A 13264-nucleotide genomic window follows, 5' to 3' on the forward strand; every position below is an offset into this window, starting at 1 on the left:
GGCATAACTTTTAAATGTCACTGGATTAACCGTTTGTATGCCATAAGTGTCTATAGACGCAAGCAGTGTTACTTTTTAAATTAAATCCAATATATTGTGACAGTTAACTGGTTACGTTATATCTATCTGCTACTGTTTAGGTAGTACTTATGCCATAAAACATTCTATTTCATTTGTGCTGATTTTCATGAGTAAAAGTGGTAGGTTGTTTAATAGAGCTGAGATCTACATAGAGATTTTTATTCTTTCATCTAATATTAAAAAATCCTTTAAGTCTCTTCAATCCTTTTCATAGCATCGACCTAACCAGGAAACGTTTTAAACTCACAAACCACCAAATAAACCAGAACAATTTGTGATCTAAATACAAGAACTTAAGTACAAAAAGGGCCACCTAAATTCTCTTTGATTTATTTATTTATTTATTAAATATATTTTTATTGATTTTTCACAGAGAGGAAGAAAGAAGGATAGAGTCAGAAACATTGATGAGAGAGAATCATCAACCCGCTGCCTCTTGCACCTCCCCTACTGGGGATGTGCCCGCAACCAAGGTAAATGCCCTTGATAAGAATCGAACCTGGGGTCTTTCAGTCCACAGGCCAATGCTCTATCCACTGAGCCAAACCGGTTTCGGCTAATTTCTGTTGTTTTAAACTCACAAACCTAAACCAGAACAATTTGTGATCTAAATACAAGAAGTTAAGTACAAAAAGGGCCTCCTATAATAATTTCTGTTGTTCCCAGTGGGACATGTATAAAGGATTACAAATTCCTAACTAACAAATGAAGTCCAAATCTCCCAACTCTAGCCCAGTAGTCAGAGATGTGCTCTTTGTCCTTTAGATTTTTAAAATAATGCCTCTAGACTACAATTCAATAGCTAAAACTCAATCCCATGGAGAGATTTCTCAATGCCAATTATTTGTTGTACTAATCAGACCCCCATCTTGATTAAATATTGAGAGACTAACGAATGGAGTAGCCTTGAGTTGAACAAAATAAGGAAACAGATGAGAAATGAAAATGTTTTATTCCTGCCCTTCCACGTCACTCAAAAACCACAAGTGTCTATTAAAAACACACACATACACACACACACACACACACACAAAAAAAAAAAAACCAAAAAAAAAAAAAAAAAAAAAACCAAAACATGGTTTTCCAGGAAGCCCTGGTACTAAAGCTCCATGACCATGTGCCTTGGCCCACACTACACAGTATGTGGTATTCAGACCATAATAATCCTGGCGAGGTCCAAAAAAGTTACAAATTAACAGAACACCTGATGATGGCCTAGAACTAATTCAAATACCTTCCAACCCCAAGGCTTGCTAGAACGAAGCTAGGGCATGCAGTAACACCGTCCTCCCTCCATATCTGTACTTCCTGTTGCACAAGTACATCCTTTAACGCTTCCACATTAAACTCCTTATAGCCGGCCAGAAATTTAAAAACAAAATTAAGTAGACTTGGGTAGGTGGACTCTAATAATTTTAACTAACCTGGTCTAGTAATAGTCATAAGTTTCAAGCCCATGAAGTAGGTAAGCATAGATATCCAAGGACATGAGACCCAAGATTCTCCTGGTGGCTAGCCCACAGATTTTGTTTCACTGAGATGGAATGCAAAGTTCGTTCTGAATTGCAGACTCATCCAAAATGTCTCTCCGCTTATTTGTCTCTTTGCTGAACTGTAAATGCTCTGAGGGAATAAATGGTGTTTTATTCATCTTTTGTTACTGGTGCATAGGAGAGCTCAAATGTTTTAAGAAAAAAAAAAAAAGAAGAAAAAAAAAAGAAAAAAAAAAAAAGAATGAATCAATGACCAAGTTTAAGCGAACATCATAAAGACCTAAGCAGCAGAGAAAACAAAATAGGCACATCAAACAGGGACTCATATTCCCCTCCCCACTCCAACTCCTAGCCACAACACTCAACAACAACAAAAAAGGCTATTCTCTGCCAAGGTCTTATAGACCAATAAATGTTATGCCATGCAATAGGATATGGTAGGAAAATTCACACCTGGGAGCTGAAACTAATAACTAGTTGTAGGTTCCTTCTCAGTTTCCTCTTCCAGACTAGATTGTAGTACAAAAGTCCTTTTCAGCTCTCATAGTCTATTAAGAATATTAGTGCCAAAACCAGTTTGGCTCAGTGGATAGAGCGTCGGTCTGCGGACTGCAAGGTCCTGGGTTTGATTCCGGTCAAGGGCATGTACCTTGGTTGCGGGCACAGCCCCGGTGGGGGATGTGCAAGGGGCAACTAATCAATGATTCTCTCTCATCAATGTTTCTAACTCTCTATCCCTCTCTCTTCCTCTCTGTAAAAATCAATAAAAAATACATATTAAAAAAAAAAAAAAAAGAATATTAGTGCCCAGGCACTGTGGATCACAAAATCATTAGAATTTTAGAACATAATAGACACTCTGACTCAGGGAGATCCAGCTAAAGTATACTAAACAAGGAAGCAAAAACACGAAAAAGACTATGGGAGGCAGACATTCACCTGTTCCCTGCATTAACCAACGGCCCTCAGCCGGAGCTCAGAGCTTGCAACAGGAGGGGCACACCTCAAAGGTACACCAACTCCTTGCCTCCACAGACGGCCTGGCAACTGGGCTCCACTCACTCTGTGCCCTCGGTGCATAACCACCTGTCTATGTTTTACCTGCACATGGAGTCAGGGCTGCTGTGAAGTTCATTTCAACAAATACATATAAAGTGCTGAGCGCCGCCTCACATGCTGCAAACACTCCGGAAACGCTAACAAATGAAGTCTCGAAGCCTGCCCGCTCCTCCGAGATGAGCGCAGTGACACCCCCAGCAGAAGACACCACCTTCCTCTCCTCTTCGTCAGACCTGTAGGCGAGCATGTCAAACTCACGGCCCGCGGCCCACAATGAATATTTACATACCAGTCAATATAACGGTATGTAAGAAACGTTTTAATAAAAGTTTAGTAACTTAATTTTTACAATATCCTGTTATACATAATGATTATTAATAACGAACTATAACATTTACTAATGACTGATTACTATAATCGTGTTGCACTCATTTCCCTTTCTCGCCATACACACAGGTCCACCATCTCCTCCATTAATACTAGCACAAACATTTTAGCAGCCGATTACTATGTCATTAATCTTACACTGACTTGTTTGATGTGCGCAACAGGAAATATTTTGCTTTCGGAGAACAAGAAAAATGGGTTTCTTTGCGTTACGCGTATTAATTTGTGCAGTTATTCAGTGTCTGGCAAGTTCATGTTCAAGAAGAAATACTAATTTTTATTAAAATGTTCTATTATTTAATGTTTAGCGATGACTCATTTATTTCAGCCCTGTGTATTCAGCATGTCTATCAAAATAAACCTGTGTTTCTATGAAAATTGAAGCTTTTTTTTTTTTGCAACCCACGTAAACTTAAACCTTGTTTTTCTGGCTCGTGTTAGCCTCTGAGTTTGACATGCTTGTGGTGAGGCCTTCCCAATGGCTTCATGTTGACTCCCTCTCGGTCTTCCATCCAAAAAAGGAGCCCAGGAGGCCCCCTTTTCAACACTTACCCCCCTCTCCCCCCGTTAGGCCTGGGCATTCAGGATAAATAGCTTACCCTTCTGATGCTGCATTTCATCACATTTTAGACTTTTTATTTTTTCACATTTTACATCCCTGAAATAAGAATGCATCTTAAATGATTTCACCTGAGGTTAACATGGCGATAATGTTGTTGGTTATTTCCCATTCAAAATGCACAGTGTTTCTGTGACTCCATGAATTTCAGGAATTTGTTGTGGCCTCACCAAGAAAATTTGCCACTATTTATAGTTTTATTTCTATATAAAACAAAAAAACCCACTAACGAATATTTGCAAAAATAAAAACTTTTTTGTTAAAGGGACACTGCCTACACTTGAAAGACCACTTCCAAACTCCCATGCCATGCTTGGTTAAGGCTTAAACAGAGATCATTAGGGGGGAATTTTTCGGTTGTAAAGAATTCAAATTAAAGTGCTGATGCTGCTGCCACCAATAACAAGGGAGACTGGTAACAAATACGAATTTCCGAGAGTGGGAGAGTGACTTAGGAACGCTGGTTTAAACCTCTGTCCTCCTAACTCACTCTGCAGGAAAGCCACCCGCTTAGGTCACCGGGTCAGGAAGCCTAGTCTTCATGGGGAAAAGGCGGGAAAGGAAGTGCAAGTGGCAAAATCAAAACACACGCACACACATAGACAATAGCACGACCACACAAAGCCCTATGAGTGGTTTCTTTTTTTAAATAAAGTATGTGAAAGCCACTGCCCGGGTCAGCGGCCTGTGTACAGCTTAGCTACACCTGCATAATCACAGCTGCATCTTCTCCCCATCCCGATGCCTGATGACCCGCAGTATCAAAACATGTTCATTTTTGTTCAGGTTACTGAGCTCGCTGTCCTCCCCCCTCTCCAGGCCCCCACCCCGCTTCCACTCCCCTAAAACCGGCGCCTGGAAAGCACATCTCTTCTGGAAGTTGTGAGGACACTGGAGTCCTTTTCCATCACGCAGGACAGGCAGGCAAACAGCTTCTACCCGCACTCACTCGCCGGGCGAGCTCCTCACTGGTCCACACAGACCCTGCAGCTCTGGGGGGAGGGGAGGGGTGCAGGTGGGGGGGGGGGGGGAGTCCATATCAAAGCCAGCCCGAGATGGCCAGGGTAAGAAGTTTGTGATCAGAGTTGGGCTTGCAGGCCAGAACTGGGAAACAACTGCACAGAAAGACGGCGGCGGGGGTGGGGGTTGCCCCCCACAATCTCCATCAACCACCCCCCAAAATGCCCCCTCTCCCATCCACCGCAGCCAGCCCATCGAAATACGCACTCAGTCTAAGGATCAACCCAGAGTTTGCTCCTGGGCTTCAACCCCAATCTCTACCCCTCGGCTGTCCCACCCCCTTCCGCCGCCAAAAAAAGAAATCCGAATTGCTTGCCTCCCCCTTCCAGTTCTGCAAGCTGGGAGCTGCGCCAGGAGCCCCCCTTGCGGGGTGAAGCCTCAGTCAGTCTCCCGCTCCCAGCCCAGCGTGCAGCGGCCAGAGCGAGCCTGCGGGCGGCGGGCAGAGCGGAGCGGGAGGAGCGGGAGCCGGAGCGGGACGCAGAGCTCCCTCGGGCTCCCGGCCGCACCCCGCGTCCCGCCCGCGCCCTCCCGGCGCATCCCGCCGGCGGAGCCCGCCGCCCCCTCCTCACCTCGTCCTCCTGGGCGCCGACCGCTCCCCGCCGCCTCCCTGCTCCCGCAGCCCGCAGGGTAGGCCCCGGAGTCGCGGCAACAATTGGGATGCGAGCCGGGAGGAGGAGGTGTTTGCTCAACTTCTGGGGACGTCATGCCTCCCCCCCCCCCGCAGCCAATCAGCGGCCTCCCTGAGGGAACAACCTCCTCCTCCGCCAATGGGCGGCGCTCCCAGGTGCTGGGTCATGCCCGCCCCCGCCCCTCCCCGCCGCCCGCTGACCTGCGTCCTTCGGGGGCCAGCGGTCCTCCCAGGACAGTTATTGACCGAGTTCACTGCCGTCCGCGGCGGAGGGCAGGCGGAGACCCGGGAGGACGAGAATAGCCTGGGCCACACACGCCACAGGGATGCGTGCATTTCCTGGAAAAAGTTGTGAGCTCCCATCCATTGCGTTTGTTCAGCAATATACTTTTTTTTTCAAAGCACGTTCACAGCACGCCGCTGGAGGCAGGTAACAGTTCCTAGAACAGCTGTTTTTGTTTTGATTTGTTTTGTTTTTAATATATCTTATTGATTTTTTACAGAGGGGAAGAGAGGGATAGAGAGTTAGAAACATTGATGAGAGAGAATCATCCACCAGCTGCCTCTTGCACAGCCCCTACTGGGGATGTGCCTGCAACCAAGGTACATGCCCTTGACTGGAATCGAACCCGGGACCTTTCAGTTTGTAGGCCTATGCTCTATCCACTGAGCCAAACTGGTTTTGGCCGTAGAACAGTTTTTGAGCCCAGCAAAATGAGACTGAAAAAAAAAAAAATTAGTGTATCCATGTCCAATGATTCTTGTGAGTCATGAGTGTTTGACAAAGCCCAAAATTCTTTAAAAGTCCTAAGTGGCCCCAGAGGAACAGGGGGAAATGCATTTCATCAACACCATTAGCCTCAGCACTGGAGGCTGGGAAGCGTCCGAAGCCCATCCGTGGTCCTGTCCCGCTAAGGAGTCAATGCCAGAGGTACTCTTCCCTCCTGTTTTTATAACTTTCTCCAACACTCACTTTTCTCATCCCTGCCACAGAGGTGTGAAACTATCAAACTCTCAGGTCAATAATCTAGAGCCTTGCCGAAACCGGTTTGGCTCAGTGGATAGAGCTTTGGCCTGCGGACTGAAGGGTCCCAGGTTCGATTCCAGTCAAGGGCATGTACCTTGGTTGTGGGCACATCCCCAGTAGGGGGGGAGGGTGTGCAGGAGGCAGCTGATCGATGATTCTCTCTCATTGGTGTTTCTGACTATCCCTTTCTCTTCCTCTCTGCAAAAAATCAATAAAAAGTATATTTAAAAAAATAAATAATCTAGAGCCTAGAATATTCTTATCAACTCCTCTCACACCTCTAATTGCCCATTAGATTAGAATCTTCTCTGGAAGTAGGAATTTCCCTCTGTGTCTTTAGCTTCACATATCCAAAGTGATCTTCCTGATGACACACACACACACACACAAACCACAAACACACACACACACACACACACACACACACACACACTTAAGCCTTCTCTTCTTGCTCTGTTTCCCAGCTAGGACCTTGATATCGCCAACTTCCTAATCAGCACCTCCCCAGACCTGAAACCGCAGGTTTGCTTTGATTCTTCCTCTGGCCTGTCCACCTTAACCTGTCCTTTCAAATCCCTCTACTATCACCCTCCTTCAAACCCCTTTGTACACCTCCTGGACTGCATTCCCTTAAGCACACAGCTCTGACCATCTCGTTGGCCTGAGTAAAAAGCCTCCGCGCTTCTCAGTAACCCTAGAACGCGGCCGAAAGTCCTTCACACAATGTTGCTTCATGGGGTCACGGTGAGGGTAAACTGAAATGATGTCCAAAGTGTTCTGCCAAGAGTCTATATAAAGAAAGTGATTATCATTTATTTTTCTGTGTTGTCCACCTACCTGTAATTCTCATCTATAACAATGTCCACCTCTCTGAAGCTCACCCATCCCTTAGGGTGCAGTTCAAACACCACTTCAACCACCTGTGATCTCTCCCTTCTGTCTTATGTGTCTATCTCTCTTGTTCTTACTGCAGCCTTCCCTATAGAATAGTCATTTGTATTGATCTTACCTCTCCATCCCTTACCTGTCATCATCATAAAAACCTCAATAAAAGCAAGTATGTGTATTTGGCCTTGCCTTTTCCCCCCTGCTGCTCCTAGCACAATACAATGCATGGGGCATGTGATGGGTAGGTCGGGGGTCTCAGAAGGAAATAGACGGCACAAGCCAACTGAAGACGTGAAGGGCATAGCATGTACAGGGATAACGGAGGGCAACGACAGACAGTGCTGTGCCCCATGAGAACTCCCTGTAGGCCTGAACCAGGCCAGAGGGAGGGATGGTCACCAGAATTCGGAAAGATGGGGTAGTGGAAGCTATAGGCAGTGCCACCTGACCAAAGGGGCTTTGGAATTAACCAAGAATGGAGCTACCTAAGAAATCAACAACTCCATTCCATTTAAAGCAGGGGTAGGTCCCACAGCCAGTCTGGCTCAGCTGTTGAGCATTGACCTATGAGGTCATGGTTCAATTCCCAGTCAGGACATATGGCCAGTGGGGGACATGCATGAGGAAGCTGATCAATGATTCTGTCTAATCATTGATGTTTCTATCTCTCTTTCCCTCTCCTTTCCTCTCTAAAATCTATATATATCAGAGGGTGAACAAATTTTTTTCCAGAAAACAAATATTCCAGGCTTTGCTGGCTTTAAGGACTCTGTCACAATTATCCAAATTGAGAAAATTGCAAGTCCCTTGGCATTTTCAGGGTGAATCCCTGTTGATCCCTAATGTTTCACATCGTCCCCAAGGCCCGTGGCACCCTGGAGAGTCCATTCCCTGTGCAGGGTATACCTCACGGAGCACGTTGACTGCCCTCATCTCCTGCTTACTTACTGTGGTAAGTCCGCTACAACTTAGAAATTTTCAGTTACACATCACTGTGCTTTATATATCAGATGAGAGTTATATGCTATAATGTATACATTTGGGGAATGCAAATTTTGTCATATATTTCACTGACACATGGCAAATCTAATATAGTCAAATAAATGGGAAAATCCAGTGCTCTTCCTTTCAGTGTCTCTTGAATGAAAGTCTCAAAAAAAAAAAAAAAAAAAAAAGATGTCTTAAAGGACTGAGAAAAGATTGGAGACAGGAGAAAGAAAGTAATTAAAATGAAAATGAAACACAAGTGTAATTTTTCTGGAATTATTGTAAGTGTCATTGAGCTGGAGACAGCCAACAGCCAGGTCTAGGAGGTAAGGAGACTCAGGATTTTCCTTTTGTAGCCCCATTCTGGGTCAGGTACTGAATGACACCAATCTTTTCAGTAGTTGTCACACTGTAGAGAGAGGAAGGATAAAAGAATATGAAAATTGCTTTTGCAATATAAGAAGTAGCAACCAGGAAAAATAATCACAACATAGACAAGGTCACAGCAAGGGCAGAAAACAAGATAAAGTGGCCCTCATATTGAAATGACTCTCATAGTGATTGCTATCTGTACAGCTCCGCAGAAACAAATGAAATAGAATTTGAAAAGAATGGGAAAGCAGCATCAAAGGAAGATGCTCCCTCTGGAGGGTAAGGCACAAACCTTTCTGTCCTTGTCATTTATTATTACTGAACAACACCAAACTCCTAAAACAAAACAAACACAAAAGGCCTAAAAGACCAGAATTTAATAAATAGAGTACATTGTGGGCCTTGTATGCACAAGTTAACTCCAAATTTGTTAGCTATTTTGTAAAAATCCTATATAATAAAGAGGCAATATGCAAATTGACCCTCACCCTCATCTCATAAGATGGCTGCCCCATATTGTCACAGATGGCCACCCCCACATTGTCACAAGATGGCTGGCAAGGAAGGGCAGTTGGGGGTGACCAGGCCTGCGGGGGAGGGCAGTTGGGGGTGATTGGGCCAGCAGAAAAGCGGTTAGGTGTCTATCAGGCTGGCAGGGGAGCGGTTAGGGCACTAGCAAGCTGGCAGGCAGAAGTGGTTAGGAATAATCAGGCAGGTAGGCAAGTTGTTAGGAACCAGCAGTCCCAGGTTGTGAGAAAGATGTCCAACTGCCAGTTTAGGCCTGATAATGTTGGGCAGTTGGACATCCCTTGGAGAGGGTGTAGCCTGGGCTGAAGGACAACCCCCACCCCGCCCAAGTGCATGAATTTTGTGCACCAGGCTTCTAATAGTTTAAATAAACACTTCCCTTTAATGCCTGAAATGATGAAGGTGTTGCCCTAGCCATTTTGGCTAAGTGGATAGAGCATTGGCCTGCAGACTGAAGAGTCCCAGGCTTGATTCTGCTCAAGGGCACATGCCCAGGTTGTGGGCTCAATCCCCAGTAGGGGGCATGCAGGAGGCAGCCAATCAATGATTCTCTCTCATCATTCATGTTTCTATCTTTCTCTCCCTCTCCCTTCCTCTCAAAACTCAATAAAAATATTTTTTAAAAATAAAAATAAATAAGTAAAATGACAAAGGTGTGTCAAGACAATGACAACACCAATGTACAAACACCTGGGAGACAGAGACATGCAATGTGTTTTTGGAATCCGCCAGTGTCTGCTCCCTGCCCTGAACACACTGGGGTCTGAGGGTTGTTATTTGAAAGAAGTAGATTTGGACACTGATGAAACAGGGCAATGAAAAAGGAATAAAATGAGCAAGAGTAGAGAAAATGAGGATAAACAATGAAGTGGGAGGGTGAGAAACCAATAGCAGGAGGATTAAGGCAAAGTTTACTCATTGTGTTTGAATCTGGAGCAAGGGAAACCAGAAGAAAGAGCCACCATAGAGAACAGAAACATAAACAGTTCAGGAAGAGAAAGAAATCAAAGTTTTTGTGAAAACACCAAAATCTTAGAAGGCCTCTGTTGACTTTTCAGACGGAAATTAAGCTGGAGGAGATTTTCACAGCTAAAAAATCTTCTGCTTCCCGCCTCTCTTTCTCGGGCAGAGGTGACCCTTGCCTTTTGACCTCAGCTTTTTTCTTAGCTTCCTGGCAGCTGCAAACACTCCACGGCTGCTGGGAGCATGGATGGGCTATATCTGCTGAGCTCGCAACTGTGAAGTACCATCTCCCAGACAGGAAAGGTACCATGGGCAGTTGGACATCCCTTGGAGAGGGTGTAGCCTGGGCTGAAGGACAACCCCCACCCCGCCCAAGTGCATGAATTTTGTGCACCAGGCTTCTAATAGTTTAAATAAACACTTCAAAATAGTTTAAATAAACACTTCCCTTTAATGCCTGAAATGATGAAGGTGTTGCCCTAGCCATTTTGGCTAAGTGGATAGAGCATTGGCCTGCAGACTGAAGAGTCTCAGGCTTGATTCTGCTCAAGGGCACATGCCCTGGTTGTGGGCTCTAGCATCCTGGGGGAGAGTAGCAGGGGGAGTGAGATCAAGCTTGGAGAACTCCCCGCATTTTCACCAACATCCTTCCCCGTCACCCTTGCCCCCAAGTAGCCAGTGAGAGGTCACAGCATATTGCCAATGCCCACCATGTTCAGCACTGCCCCCTGGTGGTCCATGCACATCTACATATCCTGGTGAGTGGTCAAACTCCTGCTCTCCCTCCTCGCTCCCCACCCCATCAAACTTTGGATAGAACAACTACCCGAGGGGATAATTTGCATATTAGGCATTTATTTACATAGGATAGAGTATTTGCAGATATGATTAAGGTAAGAATCAAGATGAGATTATACTGGATTCAGATGGGCTCTAAATCCATTGAAAATGTCCTTAGAAGAAACAGAAAAAGACACAGAGGCACCTGGAGGAAAGCCATGTGAAAACAGAACCAGAGGTCTACCTGATTTGGCACAGTGGATAGAGCATTGGCCTGTGGAGTGAAGGGTCCCGGGTTCCATTCTGATCAAGGATACATGCCTGGGTTGTGGGCTCAATCCCCAGTAGGGGGTGTGCAGGAGGCAGCTGATCAATAATTCTCTCTTATCATTGATGTTTCTGTCCATCTCTCCTTCTCCCTTCCTTTCTGAAATCAATAAAAATATTAGAACAAAACAAAACCCAGAAACAGAGATTGAAGTAATGCTGCCACAAGCCAAGGACACCCAGAAACTATGGGGCAAAGGCTCTTATTCTCTTTTAAATCCTTGGAGTTCAAGTTAAGGCCTACAATATAGAGGAGACTCAATAAATATTTGATGAATGGATGTGGAGTCAATTGACCACTGTTTGATAATCTGTTCAGAAATGGAATCATCCAGATTGAAGCTTTTATGTGCACTTGCAAAGTCCCAAGCAGAGACAAGAATGCTAGTGCCTAAAGCCTTGACACCTGGAAACCCTGATTCTCTCATTCTGTCTACTTGCCTACCAGATTCTCTCAGAGTTCCTACTGTTAGACTCCTGATTCCCTATTCCACGTACCAGACAATTCATACCACCACTCCTTGCTATTACTCTGTAATGCAGATTGTTCACCTGTTATAGAAAACTGGAGAAGAACCAACTAACTCTTAGATAGAGTTACATTTTTTAAATTATTATTATTATTATTATTATTATTATTATTACACATGGACCCAGAGGAAAATGTCTCTCAAATTCTGGGCCCCAACATGGAGGAAGTTTCCCTATTTATGTTTTTACCTTCTTTGTCTCCCAAATATGGGGTATTTCCGGTCCCCTTTGCAAGTTCTTAAAGAACCCCTATGTGCTGGGGCCTTGAGACCTCAAACAAAGGTCTGGCCTGGTGCCAGCACTGATAATTTTGTCCAGGGAAGGTGTAATAGCCTCTCTGAAGTGGGAGCAGTCTTATTTTCCTTATTATTTAAGCAAGCAAGCATTTACAGAAGCCAAAATAGCAGGGCTAAAATTTCAAATAGCAGTTTTTATATAAGATGGATGCTTCACACCTCTGTCTTAGAGCACTAGTTAAATATACAATTTTATCTATATGTTCCCAAAAATTCTAGTTTAGCACTTCTTAGTTGGGATTCAGGAATTTGTATTTTAACAACTCCACCAGGTGATTCTCATCATGAGGGAAGTTTGGGAAACATTGACTTAGTGGATAGAGCATCAACCTGGAACTAAAAGATCTGGGTTTGATTCTGGTCAAGAACACGGGCCTGGGTTGCAGGCTTGATCCCCAGTAGGAGGACTTGCAGGAGGCAGCCGATGATTCCCGCTCATTATTGACATTTCTATCTCTCTCTCTCCCTCTCCCTTCCTCTCTGAAGTCAATAATATATTGACTTCAATATATTATTTTATTTATTTATATATTATTTATTTATTTATTTATTTATTTATTTATTTATTTATTTATTTTTAAGAAAGTGTGACCAAGCCCTAGCTGGTTTGGCTCAATGGATAGAACATCAGCCTGCAAACTGAAGGGTCCAGGGTTTGATTCCAGTCAAGGGCATATGCCCAGGTTGCAGGCTTGATCCCCAGTAGGGGGCATACAGGAGGCAGTCAATGATTCTCTCTCATCATTCATGTCTCTATACCCCCCTCTCTCTTCCTCTCTGAAATTAATAAAAATATATTTTAAAAATAAATAAGTAAAAAATAAAAAGTGTGACAAGCAAAGGTGGTCACCTTCCAATACCCTGCTGCTGCCTCTCTTTGGTCAAACTGTCTGGAAGTTAGGGAAAGGGAAGCTTGGCAATGGAATCCATAAAGGTCAGTGTCCTGGGACACACGGGGTTAGGGGCATGGTTCGAATCAAGGTAGGGGTTAGGTGAAGCTAACAAAGAATAACTAGCACAGTTCATCCCTCTTGCTACTCAGCTTCAACTCTTGATCTTTGCCTGGATAAAGAACTTCTGACCCCAATACAGGAGAAACACAAAGTCTGATCAGCCACAGTAGCATTGCTGAGTGATATCAGTCTGTCATATTTCCTACTAAAACCTAAATTGTGATGTTAGCCACCACTAGCACTCTGTATAAAAAGTTACATAAACAAAAGTCTAGAGATACCTTTAAAAAAAAAAAAAAAAGTCTAGAGATACCTTTAAAAAAAA

General features: G+C 44.3%; 1 protein-coding gene across 4 annotated transcripts in view; it reads right to left on the reverse strand.

Annotated features, from left to right (window-relative positions):
* Positions 1–5356, reverse strand: part of AASS (aminoadipate-semialdehyde synthase) — a 58822-nt gene extending 53466 nt beyond the window's left edge. For 2 of the 4 annotated variants that reach the window (XM_045576359.1, XM_036425626.2), the window contains exon 1: positions 5229–5355. The gene's annotated coding sequence lies outside the window, so the exon portion shown is untranslated. Of the gene's footprint in view, positions 1–2027; positions 2043–5228 lie in introns of those variants that run through there. The other 2 variants (XM_036425627.2, XM_045576363.1) reach the window with 2 other exon arrangements.
* Between the last annotated feature and the right edge of the window lie 7908 nt (positions 5357–13264).

This window comes from Pipistrellus kuhlii, unplaced genomic scaffold, assembly GCF_014108245.1.
Source record: "Pipistrellus kuhlii isolate mPipKuh1 unplaced genomic scaffold, mPipKuh1.p scaffold_m20_p_10, whole genome shotgun sequence".
NCBI lineage: Eukaryota > Metazoa > Chordata > Mammalia > Chiroptera > Vespertilionidae > Pipistrellus > Pipistrellus kuhlii.